Source organism: Lissotriton vulgaris, chromosome 9 (assembly GCF_964263255.1).
Source record: "Lissotriton vulgaris chromosome 9, aLisVul1.2, whole genome shotgun sequence".
Taxonomy (NCBI): Eukaryota; Metazoa; Chordata; class Amphibia; order Caudata; family Salamandridae; genus Lissotriton; species Lissotriton vulgaris.
Window position 1 is genome coordinate 95,056,078 of NC_141697.1, and position 22,942 is coordinate 95,079,019.

Consider the following 22,942-nt stretch of genomic DNA (forward strand, 5'->3'; position numbering starts at 1 on the left):
ATGCGCCTTCTGCAAAGGGCTTGGCCATTGGAAATTCCAGTGTCCGGTTCTGCTAGAAATGAATAGAAATAGGGATTCCAGGGATGTGGCAGGTGGCCCGAGAAATAGAGTACAAGGACGAGGGAGCACCAACGACACCAGCAATGACAGATCAGGGAGACTGAACACATTTGACCGTCCCCGACAAAACCAATATCAGCTGTCCGAAGGTGAACATGCCCCCGATTTTGCATAGGACTGCCAGGGGCAAGGGAGGGATCCAGTCGAGCTCTGTGTTGACCAGCAAGGTCCTTATGTCACCGCTAAGGTCTTGGGTACAGAGTCTCCATTCTTGGTAGACACTGGGGCGACACGTAGTGTGTTATCAAAACGACTGATTCCAAGGGCACCCTTGTCTGGCTCACACATAACGTCGATAGGTTTCGATGGGACGCCCTCCACTAACCCCCTGTCCGTACCTATTACCTTTGACCTAGAAAACAACACTACTGACGCGACATTCCTACTCTCCTCCAACTCCCCTGACGCCATTATGGGTATTGACTTACTGAAACATTTTCGAGCTACCATTAGGTGTTCCCCAGATGGAATACGAGTCATCCTGTACGACAACCCAGACATGCCCAGATCCCGTCCCCCACGACACATGTGCTCCATAACTGACGCTGACCTGTCCCTGCTTGACACCCTGCCTCCGTACCTGTGGGCCAAAAATGACTCTGATGTGGGGCGAATGATGATTGATCCGATTCACATAACTGTACGACAGGACGCTATGCTCCCGAAACTCCCGCAATATCGGATATCGCCAGAGGGTGAGAAGGCACTGGTAGCGATCATTCAGTCTCTGGTAGATGCAGGAGTGGTTGAAGAGGTGGTTAGCAACGTCTGCAACAGCCCAATCCTACCTATTGTTAAGAAGCAAGGTGAAGGAGATGAGAAAGCGTACCGCTTCATCATCGACTTGCGAGAGATTAACAAAGTGGTTGTACCCCAATATCCTGTGGTCTCTGATATCACCACCATTCTGACCCTCATCCCGTCCACTGCCACCACCTTCTCTGTTATCGACCTTAAAAACGCGTTTTTCTCTATCCCCATTCATCCAGACAGCCGTTATCTCTTCGGCTTCACCTTAAAATCCCGCTCGTACCGATTCTGTAGAGCTCCCCAGGGGTACACTGAAAGTCCCAGCATTTACAGCCAGGCCCTCAAAAGACAGCTGGATGCCTTCCAGCTTCCAGAGGGAGTGGTGTTGATCCAATATGTCGATGATATCCTTTTGGCGGCCGACACCACCCCACTTGCAACGACAGCCACCGTTCAACTCCTACACTTTCTTGCAGAAAATGGCCATAAAGTCTCCAAAAAGAAGTTACAGTTCTGTCAGCCACAGGTGACTTACCTAGGCCATCTTCTGTCCAAAGAAGGGAGGAAACTTACACCCGACCGAATCCAAACCATCCTAGATACCCCCATCCCGAAAACACAAAAGCAGGTTCGCTCTTTGGTTGGCCTAACATCTTTTTGCAGACAGTGGTTGCCTAATTACAGCCTCATTGTGAAACCATTACTTGCCCTACTGACCAAAGATGTCCCCTCCCCGCTTCCTTTGACCACTGAGTGTCAAGCCTCCTTTAAGGAATTACGGGATGCACTCTGTTCAGCGCCTGTCCTAGGAACTCCGGATTACTCCAAACCCTTCTCCCTCTTCACCCACGAAAGGGAGGGATGCGCACTGTCTGTCCTAACTCAATCGATTGGTCCTAAGCAGCGCCCTTGTGCCTACTTCTCCGCCACTCTTGATCCAGTAGCCAGAGCTTTACCTGCCTGCCTTCGAGCAGTAGCCGCCGCTGCTGTCTCTATCCGTCAGAGCGAGGGAATTGTACTTTCCAACTCCCTCACAGTGCTAGTACCCCATGCAGTCGACACCCTCTTGAACCAGACCAAAACCCAGCACCTGACTAGCGCACGACTGACAGGGTACGAGTTGACTCTGCTTGCACCCCACATCACACTAAAGAGATGCACGACTTTGAATCCTGCCACATTGTTACCCCTGCCCGAAAATGACCCCGACATTCCTCCCATCCACGACTGTGTGACCCTCACGGACGAGCAAACTAGGAGTAGGGTCGACCTCCGAGACATTGCTTTTCCTGACCCAGATGGAGAGCTATGGGTAGACGGCTCATGCATCAAACTCCCAGATGGCACCACTTCAGCTGCCTATGCAGTAACGACAGCCCGAACAGTAGTTGAGACAGCCTGCATCACACAACGATCTGCCCAGGCAGCAGAGCTGATAGCCCTCACCCGAGCATGCATCATAGCCGCAGGGACCACCACGAACGTATATACGGACAGCCAGTATGCCTTCGGAGTGGTCCACCATTTTGGGCTCCTGTGGAGGGAGAGAGGATTCCTGACGTCCCACGGCACCCCGATCCTCCACGGAGATTTAGTCTCCGCTCTGATTGAAGCAGTTCTCCTCCCCAAACGATTAGCGGTGATAAAATGTCAGGCACACAAAAGGGTGACAGACTTAGTCGGACAAGGGAATGCGTTGGCCGACATCACTGCACGAACCACAGCTGAGAATAGGGCAGTGACACGCATGTACATGACCAGGTCACAAGCAGAAACATGGAGTGACACAAGGATAATGATCAGAGACATACAATCGGCCAGCACCCCTCACAAGCTGACTAAGTGGGCAAGGGTGGGTTTGAAGGATGAGGAGGGCTGTTGGCGAACGAAGGATGCCAGCAAATGGTTGCTGCCCGACTCATATCTGATTCCCATACTGACAATGGCTCACTCCCCCGCACACATAGGATCTGCACCCATGATCGAACTCATTTCCAAAGTTTGGCATAACGACAAAATCCCTGACTCAGCCAGACGTCTAGTTCAGCAGTGCCTTATCTGCCTGCAACACAACCCCGGGAAAGGAACTGTAGTGCCCCGGGGAGGGTTTGGGACCCCCAATCACCCCTTTGAGGTCCTTCAGATGGATTACATCCAACTAGAGAGATGCCAAAGCCTGAAGTATGTACTAGTCATTGTGTGCGCCTTCAGCAAATGGGTAGAAGCCTATCCAACCCGTGACAACACTGCCATGACCACTGCCAAAGTGCTACTGAAGGAATTCTTCCCTCGCTATGGCCTTTGTCGAATTTTATGGAGCGACAATGGCCCCCACTTCATAGCTGAGGTTATCCAACTAATCCTAAAGGGGTTGGGGGTGAAGCAAAGGTTTCATGCGGTCTTCCACCCCCAATCCGCCGGTCTAGTGGAACGCCATAATGCCACACTGAAGCTGAAAATGGCAAAAATAGTGGCCACCACTGGACTTAACTGGCCAGATGCCCTCCCACTGGCCTTGTTATCGATGCGCTCCACTCCCACCAAGCACCATCTGACCCCCTACGAGGTCGTGTTTGGGCGACCGATGAATCTATGGACTGCTCCCAAACCGACCTCCATTCATGACGTCCCGGACGTCCTACTGTCTGATTATTTGTGCAAGTTAACTAAAACGTTGTCTGTCATTCATCAACAGGTGCAGCAGGCCATCCCCGATGCTTCCAGGGGCCCCGGCCACGACATCCAACCGGGGGATTTCGTATTGATACGAAATTTCCAGCGAACCAAGAGTCTGGAACCTCGGTGGACGGGCCCCTGGCAAGTGCTGATCACCACCCGAACGGCACTCCGAGTGGAGGGGAAGAAGCACTGGCTGCACGCGCATCATTGCCGGAAAGTCTCTGCAAACCTGGCCACGACAGAAAACGTCAGCACCCAAGAAGAGCTCCTGAGCAAAGACCGACCGATATTGGACTGTTATCCCGATACTGAGGCACTCGAACTTGCAAAATTCTCTGATCCCACTGTGCCATCCAGAGAAGGGTATTTCCTGCGTCGAAAGGAGGGAGCTTCGGCTAAGTAGGCCACGGACTAAGTTAAATCTCAGAACGGTGACCTAAACACAATCAAGGGTTGCCGGGAGAGAAGCTAAACGAAGTCTGTGGTTCTGCCCACTACCGAGCCCCTTGAAGGTGATGGAAGCGCCAAATAAGAAGATGATGGAAGCGCCAGATAAGAAGATGATGGAAGCAACGGGAAATACCCAGTATAGAAATCCAAAGACTGACAACCTGCACAAATCAAAAACAATTGCACTCTTCATTGTCTTCCTCTTCTGCCTCCTCCTCATGACCTCCTTCTGGATTCTGGAGGAAAGCACACCGGCTCATGAGGCATTGCTACCTACTGCACAGCCAACACCCCTGAAGGAGCATCACCTAATCTCTCTGTCGCCTCAGCTCCGAGAAAGGCGCAGGGAATTCTGGAACAATTCCTTCGTGCAACTGTTGCACCAACACAACCTTGCTGCAAATGCTACGAACTGTTGGATCTGCGGGTTGCTCCCGCATGCCACTGGACACTCCATCCCCTTCATCCCTTCACCCTTCTCAGTTCACGGCTCTTGCCTCGCCTGGTTGATCCTCATGCAAGAGAGCCACAAGGACAATGCCACCTCCAGCCGGACAGTGTCACACTTCTACTCTGGGTTCTGGCTGAACAAAACAGGAAAGACTCCAGCTGCCCTGTGTCCTGCGCTCGCAGGCACCACCTTCATCAAAGACATTCCAGCCAAAGAACGAGTCGAAGTACAGGTGCTCCACAATCCGGCCAGAACCACCTTCACTCATCTGCAAAAACAAACTACCGCCACTTTAACTGTGGCCCTGTCTGTTATCAATGTCACAGGTCTCGTGTGTCTCGAAGGCCAGGGAACGCAGCTGGTGGGTTACAGCGCCTGCCGAATCACCAGAACATTGGACTCAGCTGAACCCCCTTCTTTTGTTGCTTCTCCGAATATGTACTTTGTGTGTGGCACCAAGGCTTACACCTGGCTCCCGAGAGGTTGGAAGGGCACCTGTTATATTGCCTTCGTTCTTCCACCCACATATGTAGCCCCTGCCAACCACCACCGGCAGAGGCGTGCAGACGACCTTGGACAAGCCGACTCCACCGGAGCACAGTTCCTGGATGCAGCAAAGGGACTTGTTCCTCTGTGGGGCCCAATGGCAAACAGCCGTGCTATCCGACACCTGACCCAGGCAGTAGAAACAACGATCAACATCACGGCTGGTATCCTCGCCAACAACACTGCGGAGCTTCAGGCGGTCCGCCTTGTGACCCTTCAAAATCGACTCGTCCTAGACGTGGTCCTAGCCGACCGAGGAGGAGCATGCCGCATCATCGGATCCAGCTGTTGCACCTACGTGCCAGACAACTCGCCTTCAGTCTACAAAGCCATCGAACACCTCCACAGACTTTCCTCGGAGGTTCACCAAGAACAGGAAGGATGGTCGCTTGGGAGCTGGTTTTGGGACACTTTGAAAAATTGGGGTTGGAAGTTGTTTTCCTTCGTGCTGATACCTCTTGTGATATTATGTGGGTGTTGCTTAGGTATCCAATGTCTGCCACCTTTGTTCGGCCTTGTTTCCAACTGTATGTGCCCAAAGACTCTGGACTTCCGAAATGAGCACATGAGCCCCCTCTATGAAGTAGAAATACGTGGCCTTATGGGGATAAATCCAAACTGACAAGTTGGCGAGACATGTTAAAAGGGAGGACTGTGGAATTTTAATTTGCGATCTGAACATCATCTGCGCCAGCTTGTCACCTATGTACTACGTGCACGGCAGCCATTTTAGATATCATGGTCTCCCTGTCCACGATCGATCGCCAGCGCGCCCCTCTGACCCAGCAAGCATCCTCCGCGCACCCTGGCTCCCCCTCCCTCCTCCTTGCGAGCATGACCCTTCTGCATGACCCTGTCCTTGGGAGTCACGCCAGCGCCTGACCAACACCTCCTCTCCTCCCATGAATGCCCCTCTGTTGATAAACCTCCCCTCTGCACTGGATTGTCCACGCAGCATGAATACCACTCCATTGATGGACCCTCACCCCGTGTCCGACTGTCCACACAGGTCCGAGGCCATTGCCTAAGCCGGGAGATATCCTTTACTGCCCCTTATTGTATGAGGTCGCTCTCCTTCAAAGGACCCTCTATTGATCCAAGCCTCCCCACCCCCTGTGATATGATCAGGCGCACACATCCTAAGACTCGACGGAACACTCAGCTGCGTGATGACCCCCTCCTCTTATCAGCAGGTTGAGGACCTCTATTGTGAAGGTATATGGGGGTGGGATCAACACGAGGATTACGAGGATGTCTTTTCCTTGCTTTACAAAGTTCTGATTGTAATAAAGGAAGGTCACATGCCATAAACCAGTGTATAAAAGGCCAGGCCTCCGAGAGGCTGTTAGAGCACCTCGAGACGATACCTTGTTGTCTGATCTGATGTGTTCTGCTCCGTCGGAATAAAACTTCTGTTTCCTGCCTTCTGGTCTCCGGCCCCTGCCTCATTGCTTGGTAAAACTTGAATGGTACAAGGGCGGTTAGCGCCGGGCAAATCCTGAGAAAGGTCCTAGCCCTACCTTTTTCAACAGGGGTACCCTTTCTGTTTGCGACTAGCTTACCACGTACTTCAAGTAGGTAGTAAGCTGTGATTGTTTTGCAACCGCATTCCAGTCGCCAAACAATTGTACATGTCCTTGCGACTCGTTATTCGGAAGGGATACCATTGGCACGCCCCTTCCTAATAACGACTCGCAAACCCTATTTTTTGCCAGTTGGCAACAGGTTACTGATTCGTAAAATAGGGTTAGAACATGACAGAAGCCTTCTTAGTGTTGGCAAACTGTCCGATTCTGTATTTGTGACTGCCACCACCGGTCGCAAGTCTGGCCCGAGTTCCTACTCCTTTAAATGGCCTTTGTGGGAGAAAAATGCAAAGTTTTAAAGTGCAAGATTAGCAAGTAAAGTTCACTGAAGTGTGTGAAAATGCACTCAAATTCAAACCGAAGATGTAAGCGTTGATAACAAAGGCTCTTTAGTTGACAGAAAAAGACTTCTACATTCATCTGGGTTCTATAAGGCTTGAGAAGAACCTCTCTAGCCCATGTGGCACACATCTATCTTAGCAGTACTCGAGAGAGGTTTCTGTTCCATGCCTCAGTAGTAGAAAAATATACGGTCAGTTGCAGACATGACAAAAAAGGTCACTGTGAACTATGTGAAGCCCAATGAGCATAAACCATACAAACACTGCGTGATAAAAACTTTGCACGCCCCTACATGGGTGGCAGGAAATGCATTGCACTCCGGAAATCTTTACATTACATACTTTATAATACCACTGGATTAACCACTAACTCTGGTTTCCCGATTATCGTGCTATTCGCAGTACAGCGCTTCAATACCTCGTCAGGTGTGGCAAGCGCTATATAAATCCAATTGCAATTAAAATGAAAGTTTATTCTTTTTAAATGCATCTACAGCATTCCTTGTATAACATGGTGTAAGAGACCAAGGATATAAAAGGGGATTTTGGGAAGTAGATGGTATATTATAAGGAATAAGATAATTATTAACGTTCTCAAGAATATTACACGTCACCGTGGGGGTGACTGAGTTTATAAAGGCTCAGATCAGGGATTCTCATTACTATCAAGAAACTCCTCATGCCTTGCAACATTCTCATGACGCACAGCAGAGGTAACTTTATCAAATAGTATTGTTTGTATTATTATTATTATTAACCGTCGTGATTTCTATAATTATTTTTCAACACACTGAATGTAGCGCCATTTTACCTGTAACTGCTCTTTAAAACGCAGTCCTCCAGGCTGTGTGTTGAGATGCATTTTTCATAAAATATTTTGGAAAAAATATTAACTGTAAATCGCACTAGACAAAGTGGGAAGGAAGACAGTAGAACGGAGCTACTTTGTGATGAATGAAAACGAATCGCTGTGACATCGCATGTCCACCAGATGGCAGGCTTTAACCTAAAAATAGCATAAATAAGACAGTAAAGCAAGCTTGCAGCAAAATCTCAGCATCTAAATGCATGTGACGGTTCCTCCAAGTAGCTGCCCAGATAAATAAGGTTAATTGTCTGCTGAAACGACATCAGAATGCAGGCAGAAATGTGAATAGAAAAAAATAGCTCTAACATTGTTTGTCATATACTAGCTAAGGGAAGGGTAAATATAGATAATACCTTGTCATCTTTATTTATCCATAATCTAACTTCTGCTTTGTATCCAACGATTTGTTCCCAAGAACGGCGGAGGGGACTTAACCGCTTTATTTACTCTCACAGGGTAAACGCTTGTGGGGGTTCATGGAAGCTACGTTAGTCCTGGGTCAAGTATCACAGTGAGCACGGGGCCCACGTTTGGGATTGCCCATGCCACTCAGGGTGTCTTTTTTGTGGATCAGGGTGGACCTGGCCTGGCAGTTCAGGCTGGACTGTCTCCCATTGGGCGCAGGGTCAAGACTGATTTGCATGTGGCTGAGTCCAAGCTGAGGTGGCATGGTGTGCAAAAGAACGAAGGGTTGGGATGCTGCAACGAGCAATTACCAGTGGTTAGACTACTTACAAGCCTTCTTCCCATCACCTTTTGTGTGTTTAATGTACCGCCCTAAGTGGCATGTGTATGCCCAGACGTGGGTCTCATGCCCACTGTCTCACTGGAACCAAGCTGTGCCCAGGTGTTCCAGTTCAGGTGGACCCCGCCTGCCAGTGCGGGCCGGACTGTTCCCATGTTCCCATGAAGAGAGGGTCAAGACTGATTTGCATAAGGCTGGGTTCAAACTGAAGTAATACTTTGTTAGCAGCACCTTGGGCTGGTGGCAATTTTTGTGCAGAATGCAGAGCGAACAGGCCTTGGAGAGGAGAAGGGTCAGCCTTAAGGAACACATGTGCCTGTTGTACTTGAGCATAGGGTACTCGCCACAGATTAGACCCACACAAGAGGCTATGCTGTCCCCTGAGGAATACTGAGACATTCAGCATTGGTCAGGTCAGTGCTACAAGCCCACTGGGGAGCATGGAAATGCCTGCTCACACGACATGAGGACCGCATAAAGTGAAGGAGGATGGGGGGCAAAGAGCAGGTTGATAGCCTACGCCTCTGCACAGAGTTATCCCCAAAGTTTCCTTGGTCATTTCCTTTGCACTCTTGGTGGATAGTTACAATGATGGGTTGCTTCGTCTCAGGGAGATGTGGGGAGAGTACCAAGACTTTTTGTTGTTGATACTGATGATCAACAGGTTGAGCAGGACTGTGGCTGCAATGCTTCTCCCAGGCAGACTCTTCTTCGAAGCATTCAAATCTGCTCGGCCTTTGTCGGGCAGGTTCTCTGCAAGAGCAAACTACCTTCAATCCTTCCGGCCACAGCACCAGCAGACCTTTGCCTTCAGCACTCTAAAATGGCCCCAACTCAACAAGAGGGAAACTACAATTGCTACAGCTAGTCAGGGCCTGAGCCTTAGCTCCCAAGTGGCACCCTGCAGCTTCTGAGCGCTTGGCCTGTGCTAGAGGACACCTATCCCCCAAAGGAACCGCAAGATGTGGAAACTTAGACACGTTCTGCAAAGTTTTTCAGAAATGCCCTAGGAGAAGACAGACTCGATGTCAAGAGTGAAGTGCCAACGTTGACGCGCCTCTTTCCTCTAAGTCCGAAGCTAAAGGAAGAGCCCAGGACCTCCCTGTAGAGTGGTGAGTGAGGCCTACCACGTGCTAATATAATGCAGGCAATGATGGCACACAGACACTATATGATGGTTGGCTGGAAAGACCACGAGCGGACTTCCGCCCGTTTATTTATACCCCGGCGCGAGCCCGCCCCGGGGTTGTGCGTGCGTGCGTGGGGGAAAAGAAACATTGTAGTGGAGAGCCCGAGTGGCTCTCTACATCCCTCCTTTATTTTAGTTCTTTCCGCCCCTAGACATTCTAATAGCAGTTCACGGAGATGTCCATGCAAAGTCTCTCAGCCGTTGGCTGGGCACCGGATTGGGCCTCAGGCTGTAGCGACGACTCCGGATCCCTGATGGTTCGGCAGCCCCGGCCGGGGTTGCTCTGGGATCTTCACTCACGTCCGAGGCTCTTGACTGACTCTGCTCGGCGCCGAGGCCGGGTGGCATTGGCCTCGGTTGACTCTCTCCACGTGCCGGTCCGGGCAGAGGACTAGGGGACCTGGGGCCGCTTGCCTCTTCCAACACCAGCTCTTCTTCTTCCTCCGCTACCTCCGCTCGCTGGTGCCCAACGGCTGCTTCGGTTGCCTTTCTGAAACACGATGCGTTTCGTGTGACGGTCTGCCCGTCTCTCCTGGCTGTGACCATTGTCCCCTGAACTCTTTCAACTCTCCACACCTCTGGCTCAAACGGTGTTCGAAACTTCCATCCTGGGTAGCGATCTTTGACGACCACTGCATCACCTTCTCGGATGCCCGGCTCTTTGGCGTGGCGATGCAGACTGGCTTTGGCGTTGGTGGCTCGTCTCCTTGCTTGCGTGGCCTCTGCATCTCTCTCGGCCGGCATCCATGCGCTCACCGTGGGTATGCCGTCTCTGGGGGCCCGTTTGAACAGTACGTGAGCTGGGGCGCACTTTGTCGTCGAGTGCGGCGTTTGCCGATAGGCTCCTAGAAACAGATCCAGTGCTATCTCCGGATCTTCCCCATTGTCCACCGCTATCCGAAGGGCCCGGTTTATTGTTCGCATCAGCCTCTCTACTTCTCCGTTGGCTTGAGGCCATAACGGAGTGATCTTCCTGTGAGTGATTCGGAGAGATTCTAGGTACGATTGGAATTCTCGACCCTGGAAGGGAGGTCCATTGTCCGACTTAATTTCCTCGGGGAGCCCCATGGTTGCGAACACTCGGTTTAGCACCTTTCTGACGTGTGGGAAAGCGGTGGATGCTATGACTTCCACGATGGGGAACTTCGAGAAGGAATCTACCAGCACCAACATCTGCCTCCCGTCCGGAAAGCTGCCAAAGTCAATGCTGAGTTGGGCCCATGGAGCCCGGGGCGCATCTTCCGTGATTACAGGGGCTGGAAGGGGTTCGCCCCCGGTGATTGTGCATGCATGGCAGGACCTGATCATTGCCTCTACTTGGGTGTCCATCGCTGGGAACCACACCTTGCTCCGTAGGCGCGCTTTCGTCTTCGCCATGCCTTGGTGTCCCACGTGAGCTAGGCTTAATGCGCGCTGTTGAAGGCTTTCCGGCATGACGAGGAGGTGTCCTCGCAGAATCACTCCTTCTTCTCCCACGCTGAGTTCGCTGCGAATGTGCCACAGCTGCTGTCTTGCATGGCTGACCTCCGGACGGAGGCTTGCAGCGCCATCTAGGAAGCGGGCCCATTGGTTCTCCTCCAGGGCTCGGCGGACTTTCGTGAGAGTTTCATCTCCCGCCGTGGCTTCTCCGATCTCCTTGAGGGTCATGTTTTCGGGACACGCGGCCTGCGTGACCATGTGCACGATCTCCTCTACTTCCTCTCCGTCCTCTGTGGATGGCAGTTGCGAGGCAACGTCCGGGTGCCGCGACAGGTAGTCGACGGGATTGTGAGCGCCAGGCCGGAACACCACTTTGAAACGATAGCCCTGTAGCTGGACGGCCCACCACTGGATCCGTGGAGGAGCTAGTCTTGAGGTTCCTGCAAAAAGGGGTAGGAGAGGCTTGTGGTCTGTGACCACGGTGAATTCCTGTCCACAGAGGTAAAGATGAAAGTGTTGGCAGGCCCATTTGATTGCCAGGGCCTCCCTTTCTATCTGTGCGTATCTGGTTTCCGTGTCTGTCAGCGCCTTGCTGGCATAGGCGACTGGCCTCCATTCTTCCGGACCGTACTCTTGCAAAAGGACGGCACCTAGTCCCACGGGACTGGCGTCCACAATCAGTTCGGTTTTCCGTCTTGGCTGAAAGTAGGCCATGGTGGTATTATCTAGAAGACCAGCTTTGACGTTCTGGAACGCTTTGTTTGCAGCCGAGGTCCAGTCCCACTTCTGATCGGTGCGGGTGAGAGCTCGGAGGGGTTCCGCGATGGCAGCCAGGTTCGGGATGAACCGGCCGCAGTACGTGGCCATGCCCAAAAAGCTGCGTACTTCCGTTGGGTTCCGAGGTGTGCTGGCCGCTTTAATCGCCTCCGCTTTCTTTGGGTCTACTTTGAGGCCTTCCCTGGTAAATGTGTATCCGAAGAAGTCCACTGCTTCCTGGTAGAAGGCACATTTGGCTCGATGCAAGGTTAACCCGCTGTCGGCCAGCCTCTGCAGGGTCGCCCTCAGGTTGGTGTGATGCTCTTCTAGGGTTGAAAAATAGACAAGGATGTCATCGCTCAGGTTGATGACACCTGTTAGTCCTGACAGTACCTCCCGAATCGCGTTTTGAAAAACCTCGGCCGCCGAGGATACGCCGAAGCTGAGCCGGGTGTAGCGACGCAGCCCCACGTGTGTCGAAAAGGTGGTAATGTATCGGCTGGCGGGCTCCAACTCTAGCTGGTGGTATCCGGAGTTAAGGTCCAGCTTCGAAAACCACTTTGCCCCGTTGAGGTCTGCTATGATGTCCTCCATGGTGGGGGTGATGTGCCTCTCACGCTTGACGGCCGTGTTCGGGAGTCTCATATCCACACATAGGCGGATGGCTCCTGGCTGCTTTGGTTTGGGGGCGACGACCAACGGGGAGACCCAGGGTGTCGGTCCCGACACTTTCTCAATCACCCCCAGCTCTTCCAGCTTCCGCAGCTCTTCCTCTACTTGTGGCCGGAGGTTGAAGGGCACCCGCCTATGCCTGAGTGCGACGGGCCTCACAGTGGGGTCTATGTGAAGTTTGAACTTCCGCCCTTTGAGTTTGCCGAGTCCTTTAAACAGTTCTGGGAAGTCTTTGAGCATGAAATCCGCGTGTGCTTGATGCACCTGGTTGGCGAAAAATACCAGGCCGAGATCCTCCGCTGTGTGACAACTCAGGAGGGTGCCTTTCTTGCCTTCGGTGATATGGAATTTGGTCTCGGTGGAGTATTCCCCGTTGACGACTGCGGTTTGTATTACCCCTCGGAGTGGAGCGGTTCTGTGCTTCCATAAGTGTATATTCTCGCTGTGGACGGTGTCAGCGTTGGCTTCGGGGACATGCTGTCGTATTGCTCTGAGTCCATGACGTTGACAGACGCTCCGGTATCAATCAACGCGTTTACATTCGTCCCGTCCACAGTGATGGAGCACATGGGCGGCGGCCTTCGTTTAGTAGATGCTCGGCTGACATAGGAGACGATGTATACCTCGTCATCTTCATCGTCCTCGTACCTGGGCCGACGGTCTTGTGCTTCGGTGTCCGGCGGGGGTCGCTCCTGGTCAAGCGATAGCTGATGGATTTGCTGCGTCACCGCACGAGCACGTGGTCCTGCTGATTTGAATTTGCCTCCCCGGCAGACGGCGGCAAAATGGTTGAGGCGCCCACATTTGAGGCACGTCTTGCCTCTTGCGCTGCACGTGGCGGCGGTCGGGTGGTCTTCTCCGCAATACCCACAGCGGTTGGTCCGTGGAGGGCCTTGTCGTTGCCGTACTGGTGGGAACCGCCTGTGAATGGCATCCACTCGCTCTTCCTTGATGGTCGGGGTCCGCGCCATCGTTGGAGCAATGACAGGCGTGCGCAACGCCACCTCCATCTCTTCGGCCCTCGCATCCGACAGTTCATGCGATCTGGCCAGGACGAGGATCTCGTCGAGCGAAATCCCTGGTTGCCTGAGGATCAACTTTCTTAGCAGCTTCGACTTGCATCCGACAATTATTTGATCTCTTATTTCTTCCCTGGGGTCAGTGAACGGGCATGTGCTCGCCAGTCGACGGAGCCGAGCATAATACATGTCGACGGATTCAGATTCAGTCTGCCAGGCGCGCTTGAACTTGAATTTCTCGAAGTCGTTGTTCAGCTATGGATCAAAATAGGCGTTCAGGGCCGCGACCGCGGCGTCGTAGTCATCCTCGGCACCGGTGTTTTGGAGCGTCTCAAATAGGTCGTAGATTTCTTGTCCCCCATAGAGGATGAGTAGTGACCTCTTCACCGTTCCATCAGTTTCTCTGGTTCCCTTGAAGTATAGATTGAGGCGTCCGACCCACGCTCTCCATCGGAGGGCGGCTGTGGCTGGATCCGACGTTTCGCTGAATGGCGGGATGGGCGCTGCGCCGGCGTGCAGGTGGGCAGGCTGTGCAGGAGTAGTGGGCCCAGCAGGAGCCTGGTTCCCCGCCTGGGCGTTGGCCTGCGGGGGAATTGCAGGTGGCGGTGGCTGGGCAACGCCATCTTGAACTGCGCCGGCGTCCTGACTCATGGTGGCGCTGTTGGTGAGGAGGTACGGTGCTTTCCGGGGTCGTGGTGGTGTACAACGTGGTGTGCCAAGGGACTGCTGCTCGCTGGTACCCTCGGGTGCAGTGAAAGTCTTTAGTGCCTTCCCCTCGCTTGGATAAATGCCTTGTCCACAGGGCTGCAGGCCTTACAGGTACCCCTCTTCAGAAGCAGGAGCGGGGCACGAAATGCATTGGCCAATGCTTGTTGGCTGCTAAGCGTTCTGTATGCAGGCAGAGGTAGGCCGGAATTGCAACTGCCGATGCTTGTTTCGTCGTGCCGAGGGCCAGAGCGTGACGAGGGAGAGAGAGCCGCAGCGCGGAGCCCAGCGCGCACACGCAGCGGAGGCGTCTCCCTGGGGACTCCTGAAGAGAAGGAGAGGCGGGCCTGCTTCGGGCCGCGAACACGTGGTGCAGCCGGTGTCTCTTTCCTCTCGCCGGCCGGCGAGATGCGGGGGCGCGGTGAGCGCGCGCAGGCGGGGCAGAAGGATCACTCACCCGCAGGAAGTGAAGGCTGCGCACTGGCACCACGAGTCCCACCGGCTGAAGGCGCACCCTCACAGGTGACGCGTGGGCGGGTCTCGGTCTCAGGGCGCCGCGCTCAGGAGCGGCTGGGCACCGCGGCCGGAGCACACACAGCAGGACGTGCAGGAGGCGGTGGGCACGCGTGGCAAACGACCGCCTCGTCGCCAGTGTAGAGTGGTGAGTGAGGCCTACCACGTGCTAATATAATGCAGGCAATGATGGCACACAGACACTATATGATGGTTGGCTGGAAAGACCACGAGCGGACTTCCGCCCGTTTATTTATACCCCGGCACGAGCCCGCCCCGGGGTTGTGCGTGCGTGCGTGGGGGAAAAGAAACATTGTAGTGGAGAGCCCGAGTGGCTCTCTACACTCCCTGGAGAAGCAGCTGCCGTTTGTCGACTCCTTCCTGAGAAATTGGCTTTACTCGCCCCGTGGTTCTCCTCACTGTTGGCATCGGGGACTCGACTCCCATCTTTTCGCTGAGTCACGTGCTGCAGAAGTTACTGTCATTGATTAAAACTTTGGATCCAACCTGCCCGAGGACCCTCCAACAGAGCCTGTCTCACTTAACAAAGGAACCAAGTAAACACGAAGGTAAAACTTTGATCGGGACCTAGCCTCGGATATATGTATGGTATGTGTCCGTTCTGCTCTCGAAGTAATGAAAGTAAAAAGACTGCAAACAGGCACTGCCATTTCATCAGTGACCATGATCTTTTATATGGGAATCCTAATTTGGGCTCGGTTTTCACTGCTTGTAAGGATGTTTCAGCTGGGCAACCTTGCACCTTTTCTGTTATATTTTTTAGTTATCCTTAGGATGGGGACTAGTTCTTGATTGGAAATGGCCTAGTATTTTTTTGCTTTTTTTGTCCATTTTGGCCGTAGTGCACCTTTGATTTTTTCCGGTTTAATTATGTCTTGCACTGTCTATTTTGGTGTATTTCAGTTATTTAGTCACCCAGGGAACCTTTGATTGCCCTCGATTCTCTCTTTCGTTGAGAGCAACTTCTCCTTTATGGCAAACATGGAATTCTATTTATTATCATGTTGGTGATGATCCTAAAATGTCATCTTCAGATATTGCAGGTATTTGGTTTGCAATGTGATGCTTGGTGGGATGGGCACACGCAGCCCCCAAATACTATACTAGTGTTTGGTTTTTGTGTGCGTCAACATTTATTGGCGCTTGCACTGCACATAGATAGGAGGGTTTTGTTCCCTCAGTATGATATTGATGCTTAAGTTTTTTTTTATTGTAATTTTTCTATCTTTATGTACATGTTTACCTCCAGCATATTTAGAGGGGTTTTCACATTGGTTAGTCCTCATACAAAATGTAATTCCTTTTGTACCCTTCTTAGGATTGTTGACAATGTGGTCTCTGAGGTATCAGCATTGCATGCATACACAGAACTCACGGAATGTCATTTATGCATGATGCATATGGGTGCATTTTGGCCAGTTTTTGATTTGATTTGATTTGATTGGGGGGTTTTATATAGCGCTCTATCGCTCCGAGGAGCATCTTGGCGCTGGATGTGATTTGTGTGGATCAAAGGAGGGGAAAAGGTATAGTAACCCCAAAAGATGTTTCAGAATTAGACCAGGGCTTTGCAAATAGTGGCTGTTTGATTGTAGATCCCGGTTTTGATGGCTTTCCTGAATTTGCTTTCGCATGAGATTTCCCGGATTTGAGGAGGGAGTTTGTTCCATGCTCTTGATCCTTTGACCGTCAGAGACTTTCCCCCTCTAGTGGACAGTCGAAATTTTGGGATAATCATTAGGTTGGCCGTGGCAGATCTTAGGTGACGTCCAGGGTGGTAGCGGTTGAATTTGTTGTAAAGGTAAGTTGGACCTGTTTTGTGGAATGCCCTGAAGGAAATTATCAGTAGTTTGAATAATATTCTCTTTTGAATGGGAAGCCAGTGGAGAGTATCTTGTGCTGCCGATGCCGAGGACTTTCTCGATGTTTTTAGCACTAATCTAGCTGCAGCATTTTGTACCATTTGCAGCTTATGTAGTAGGGCTTTGTTGGCTCCTACGTATAGACTATTACAATAGTCTAATCTGGATGTGATTAATGCCACCGCTACTGTTTTCTTGGCTGATAAGGGAAGGAAATCAAAGAATTTCCGAAGGCTCTTGATGACATTAAAACATGAGCCAGCCACTTCAATGGTCTGCTGTTTAAATGATAATGCCTCATCAAATTTGATGCCTAGGTTGCGGGCACTTTTTATAGTGCTTGGCGGGGCTTCGGCATTGGGTGGCCAGCAAGTTTGGGGGGAGAACAAGTTTATTTTTCCCGAAGGGTAGAATTTCGGTCTTTGCGGTGTTACATCTCAGGTGGTTTAGGTTCATCCACTTAAAGGTGGCTTCCAGACAGTCCTTAAGGGAGCGTTCGGCGATTGCCGCGTCCTAATCTAGAATTGACACTAGTTGAGTGTCATCGGCGTATGCTATCGAACTGATAGCAAAGGAGGAAATGATTTTCATTAGTGGGACCATATACAGGTTGAACAATATAGGGCTTAAGCTAGAGCCCTGAGGTACCCCAGATTTAACTTCCCTGGCCTCAGAGTGATATGGCCCTAGGATGATGGTTTGTTTTCTTTGTCTAAGAAAGTTGGTGAACCATTTCAACACGGTGCCCCCTATGCCTGCGCTACTCAGGCGATGAAGTAGAATATCGTGGGACACCGTGTCGAACGCCGCGGACAGATCAAGTAGGATCAGGACAGCTCTTTTGCCCTGATCCAATGCGGTCCTAATTGTTGAGAAGATGAGGGCAGATTCAGTAGAATGGTGAGAACGGAAACCCGCTTGGTTGGGGTGAAGAAGGTTATTGTTTTCCAAATATGCGGTGAGCTGTTTGTTTACACATGTCTCTGTGAGTTTACATAGTGCTGGGAGGAGTGATATGGGACGAAGATTTGACAGTGTCGTGGGGTCTTGGATAGATTTTTTTTGAAGAGGCTTAACTACTGCGACTTTCCAACAGGTGGGGATGTCTCCTGTTCGCAGGGAAGAGTTCAGGATAGAGTTGATCATTGGATTAACCTCATCTTTTATGGTCTTGAGTAGTAGAGGTGGACAGGGATCAAGAGGGGAGCCTGAGTTAAGTTTTGAAATGGCTTGAGATGACTCGGTTAAATCAATCATGGTAAAACTGTCCCATGTTGTGATACCAGGTGTATCTTTTGGGAAGATAGGGTCCATTGTGTTTGATGCTAGCTGGCTAATCTGTGGAAATTCTTTGGTGAAGTTAGAATTTTTTTGTTCGAAATATTCCGCGATTTTATCGCAGAGAGCTTGAGACGGTGGAATTTCCTGTGATAATATTTTGGGTTTTCTAAAGCTGTTGACTATTTGGAATATTTCTTTTTGGTTGTTGTTGGACGATTCTATCAGGTTGGTATAGTAATTTGTTTTCGCTAGCTTGATAGAGGTGTGGTAATTCCTCCTGGCGTTCTTATAGATTTTCCTATCTTCCTTCCTGTAATGGCGTCGCCATTGTCTTTCTAGAAGTTTAACTTCTCTCAGCGTGACTTTTAAGGATTTGGTATACCAAGGAGCGGATTTTTTCCTTTGTGTCTTATTAGATTTGGTTCCTCCTGTAGTCAATCTATCTCCAATGGATTTCATCCAGCTCTTATAATGTTCATAGTCAGTGCTCACATTTCCTACTGGTAGTAGTTTTTCTGTCTGTACCCAGTTCTTTAGATCAGGGTGCTCGATGATTTTTTTCCAGCAGGGGGTTGAACTTTTATTGCAGGGGATAGGGTTAATGTTTTTGATGTCTTTATTATTGTCTGTTTTTATATTAAAACTGATGAATTTATGGTCTGACCAAGTTTGGGTCAGTGGCGGTTCTACTGTTATTGTATTGGCATTAGAGCAAATGCAATCTAATATGTGCCCAGCATTATGAGTTGGTTCCTCAGTTAGAATTGTCAGATCCAGTATATTTAAAATATCTTTGAGGCATACGGTGTTAGGGTCATTGGAGTTGTCGAGGTGTATATTAATATCTCCTAGTAGGGTGAAATTAGCAGATCGTAAAATTAGATTGGCAAGTGCTTCTCCAAGGCTTTCCAAGAAGAGAGTTGCTTGTCCAGGGGGCCGGTATACTAATAAACCGGAAAAAGTAAAAGAGTCGTGGGCTTGCAGACTAAAGCTAAGGCATTCTGCTTCTTTTATTTCTGGTATTACCGCGGTGGAACATTTAGGGGAGTCTCGGTGAATTATTGCCAGTCCTCCTCCTCGTTGAAGAGGTCGGTCCAGTCTTTGAATTAGAAAGCCCGGGGGTAGGGCTTTTACTATATCGGGATTGGACCAGTCTTTGAGCCACGTCTCAGTAATCATTAGGCAGTCAAGGTCATTCTCAGAAATAAGGTTGTATACGTGTTGGGCATTTTTGCACATGGAACGTGCATTGATAAGGCCTCCTTTGAGTGACCTGTCAATATTTTTGGGGCTTTTAGTTGTAAAGGGTACAATTGTTTGGTTACATTGTGGGCAGGTGAAATGTTCAGTCCACTTATCTACCGTAATGGTTTGGGGGCAGTGTGAGGTATGGGTATTCAGCGATAAGAGTTGTTGTTTACTGAATGACATGTAGGGGGTGATTAGGGCAGAATTTCTGTCCCTAGGCCCGGACTCAGCGCGGACGGGCGCAGACGGGCAGGACTTAGGCTTGACTTCGGCGCCACTGCGGCGCCGCTGTCCGCGTCCGCTGCGCGGAGTAGTGCCCATCTCCTTTTGTAGTGTGGTGCTAGAGCGCGCTGACTACCTACTTCCCGCAATATGGCCGCCACAGAACCGCTAGTGAGTCAGGGTCTGTGAGCGATGTTGTCCGAGGGTGGGGGAATGCAGGGTTTGCAGTTGTTGCTTTTTAAAAGCGGCGCAAATCAAAAGTATAACGAGGTTTTTTCAATTTTTAAAATAGGGAGTGCTGCAAGTGGCCTAACACCCGGCTTCCGCCTCAGGTGCACACAAAATACACAAGTCTCGCGGGGACTCGCGAGAGCTCCTTTTGTAGTGTGGCGCTAGAGCGCGCTGACTACCTACTTCCCGCAATATGGCCGCCACAGAACCGCTAGTGAGTCAGGGTCTGAGCGATGTTGTCCGAGGGTGGGGGAATGCAGGGTTTGCAGTTGTTGCCTTTTAAAAGCGGCGCAAATCAAAAGTATAACGAGGTTTTTTCAATTTTTAAAATAGGGAGTGCTGCAAGTGGCCTAACACCCGGCTTCCGCCTCAGGTGCACACAAAATACACAAGTTTTCTTTCCCTACACACTATGAGGGCGTTCGCTGGTGAGTGGCAGCTCGAGGGTCTATCTTGACAACTTTTCAATCTTTCAGGCCTATTTGTGTCATGGGATTTGAGCCGTCTCTCCAATATATTTTTCCTCAGGGCCGGGTGATTCTTTCTTTATATCCTGCAAGTCCATTTGTTGGTAATTTAGTCTCATCATTTGCATAGAGTCTTCCTCTGGTGTTATGATTATTTATGAGTCTCCCTGCACATTTGTAGTAGGCCACATGGTGTGTTAACAATATATTTGTGAGATTAGAGAAACATCCAGTAATTGATTTACTTTGTGTGTGTACAGAGTACTAGGAGCTTAGAGCCTGGTGATTGTTCCTCTTTAATTTGCTTAGTCGGTTTCATCAGTTCACGTGGAGTCCTGCCTTTGTTTTTTTGTGAGTCTCACAGCTTATTGGTAATGGGCCATGTGGGGTTTAATGTTTGTGCGATTAGACAAGCATCCAGAGATTGGTGTCCTCTTTCCTTTGCGAGGTCTGTTATGGGAGGTGGACCTGCACACCTAATAACTCCAGTTAATCAAAGTGATCTCAAAGTACTCAGATTTAGCATGCGCACCAGTTATAGGGGGGCGTGCCCTGCTCCCTAGAACGTAACAACAATGTAAATATAAGCCCAAGGAAAACCCTGAGCTACTGGTGGCACTGCTGTGAGGCAAACAGCCTTTTAAAAGTGTAAACACATATTTATCATTTTTTGTACAAGTATTCTATATTTATTTTGTATTCGATAGAATGTTCTTCAGGGCAAAAGTAACGGTAAATAATTCAAACAATATACATGATGGTATTTCTCAATCATACATTCTTAACTATACAAAAGGCAATTGTAAAAATCACAATTTCAATTTGACATTTCTTGTTTCATTGAAACTAACAACCAAAGTTCATAACATGATATCAAAAATCCCAATGCATTTCGGGTTTAAACTCCACCCTTCGTCAGGGGCTATATAGGTAAAAGAAAAAGAAAAAGTTTGTAAATTGCAGGTGTTGACTTTCAATTATGTAGATTATTCAGGACCTACAAAAACAGCAACAAAAGGTCTATTTTACGTGTCTATTGAGAAATTACATGTTTATATTCAAGACACTTAGGAGTGCCGCCATGAAAGGAAAAAGAAAAACAACTGGTGTTTAAATAGTGAATTGGCGTGAAAAGAAACGCAGCTCTCTTGAAATCAAGTAGGTTTATGTGCTCAGTCCAACCACCAAGAATGACAGAGGAAAACTAGTGATATAAGTGGCTATATATAGTACATAAGACCCCGGGGGCGTGATAGAAAGCTGTGGATCAATAACACATGAAGCGTGAAACATTGCAACCTTAAACTCCCGTGCACGAATGTAGTACCTTACTTAATCCGAAGCTATAAGGTTGTATGCTTACTAAACAATGTATACAGTACAATGCGTCCCGGTGTTCTACCTCGAGCGCGAGGAACATCTTCTAAATGAAAGCTTTGTTTAGTTGTCTGAAAATAAATAGGGGATAAAGGATAAGAATCTCGTATAACATATATATCTAGGGTAGGTAGCTGGTGACAAGCAAGCATGCAGCTTACCCTCACTATCTTGTGCTAGTTGTGTCGTCCGGCCCTCACTGCTCGAACAGAAAAGCTGAAAAGAATACAGGAATGGAATCGATGTTGTAAACAAGGGCAATAAAATATGCCTCAGTTCCGACTTTAGTGGAAAATAAACCCAGAGGCATACCTGGATAAACGAACGCCGCCTGAACGAGAAGTAAACTTGTTCCGTGTCCGCCCATCCGATCACATGGTGCAGAACTAGGAGGATACTTATGCTTCAATACTACTGAAACTAAACGACGGACTATTGCAGAAAACGTTCACCAGGCCATCGCGGCCTGAAAAGAAAAGGAGAGGGGTTCCGATTCATAATAAAGGAACCGATAGACTAAACGTGAATTGCCCACATCGCATCATGGAGATAACATAGTCAAAGGTGAAGAAACATATGACTTGATCTCCAAATCAATGGATAAATATTTGATGGGAAGCCTATCTCCCTGGGACAAAACAAGCGTGAGAGAAACAGGACTAATATTAGAGGATGTGTGTATGAAGTTCTAAAATGAAAAGTGAATGAAAAAAATGGAACATAAAGGTGTGTTAATGGAAGATGAACTTAAAGAAAAATTACCGATTAGTATAACAAAGGTATAAGGGATCCCATCGTACTCCTGTACAATCTGTGCAATACAATTACTTTGATCTAGAAAACACAGTAGTTCATAATGATCATTGAGACCTGCTGGAATTACAGTACCTAGAGTTTTTATCCAATAAGTTTCCCTTCTGGCTAAGAGGGTATTAAAGTCTATTCCAGATCTTTGTTTGATACATTCCAAAACAGTGTATCTGATTTGGGGAATGGTGTGTTTGGCTTCTGCCCAGTGTCTGGCTAATGATGAGTTGGTGTTCTGATTTCTGATGCGACTTTTGTGCTCTACTATACGTGTCTTTATTTTTCTACTGGTTCTCCCCACGTATACGAGCCCACATGGGCATTTAATTGTGTATATTACTCCCTCTGTTGTACAGTCCGCATTGTGTCTAAGTTTTATATTTTTGCCTGTGTGTGGATGTGTGAACAGATTTCCAGTGATGACATTGCCACATTGGCCACAGTTAAAGCATTTCATCATACACCTTTCTTTAGATTTGATCGTTGGTTGAGTGGGTTTTAAGAATTCTCTTAGATTTTTGGTTCTTGTGTGTGCAAACAGCGGAGTTCCTTGAAATACTTGTTTGAAATCTGGTTCATTCTCTATTATTTCCCATCTGTCTCTGATGATTGTTTTA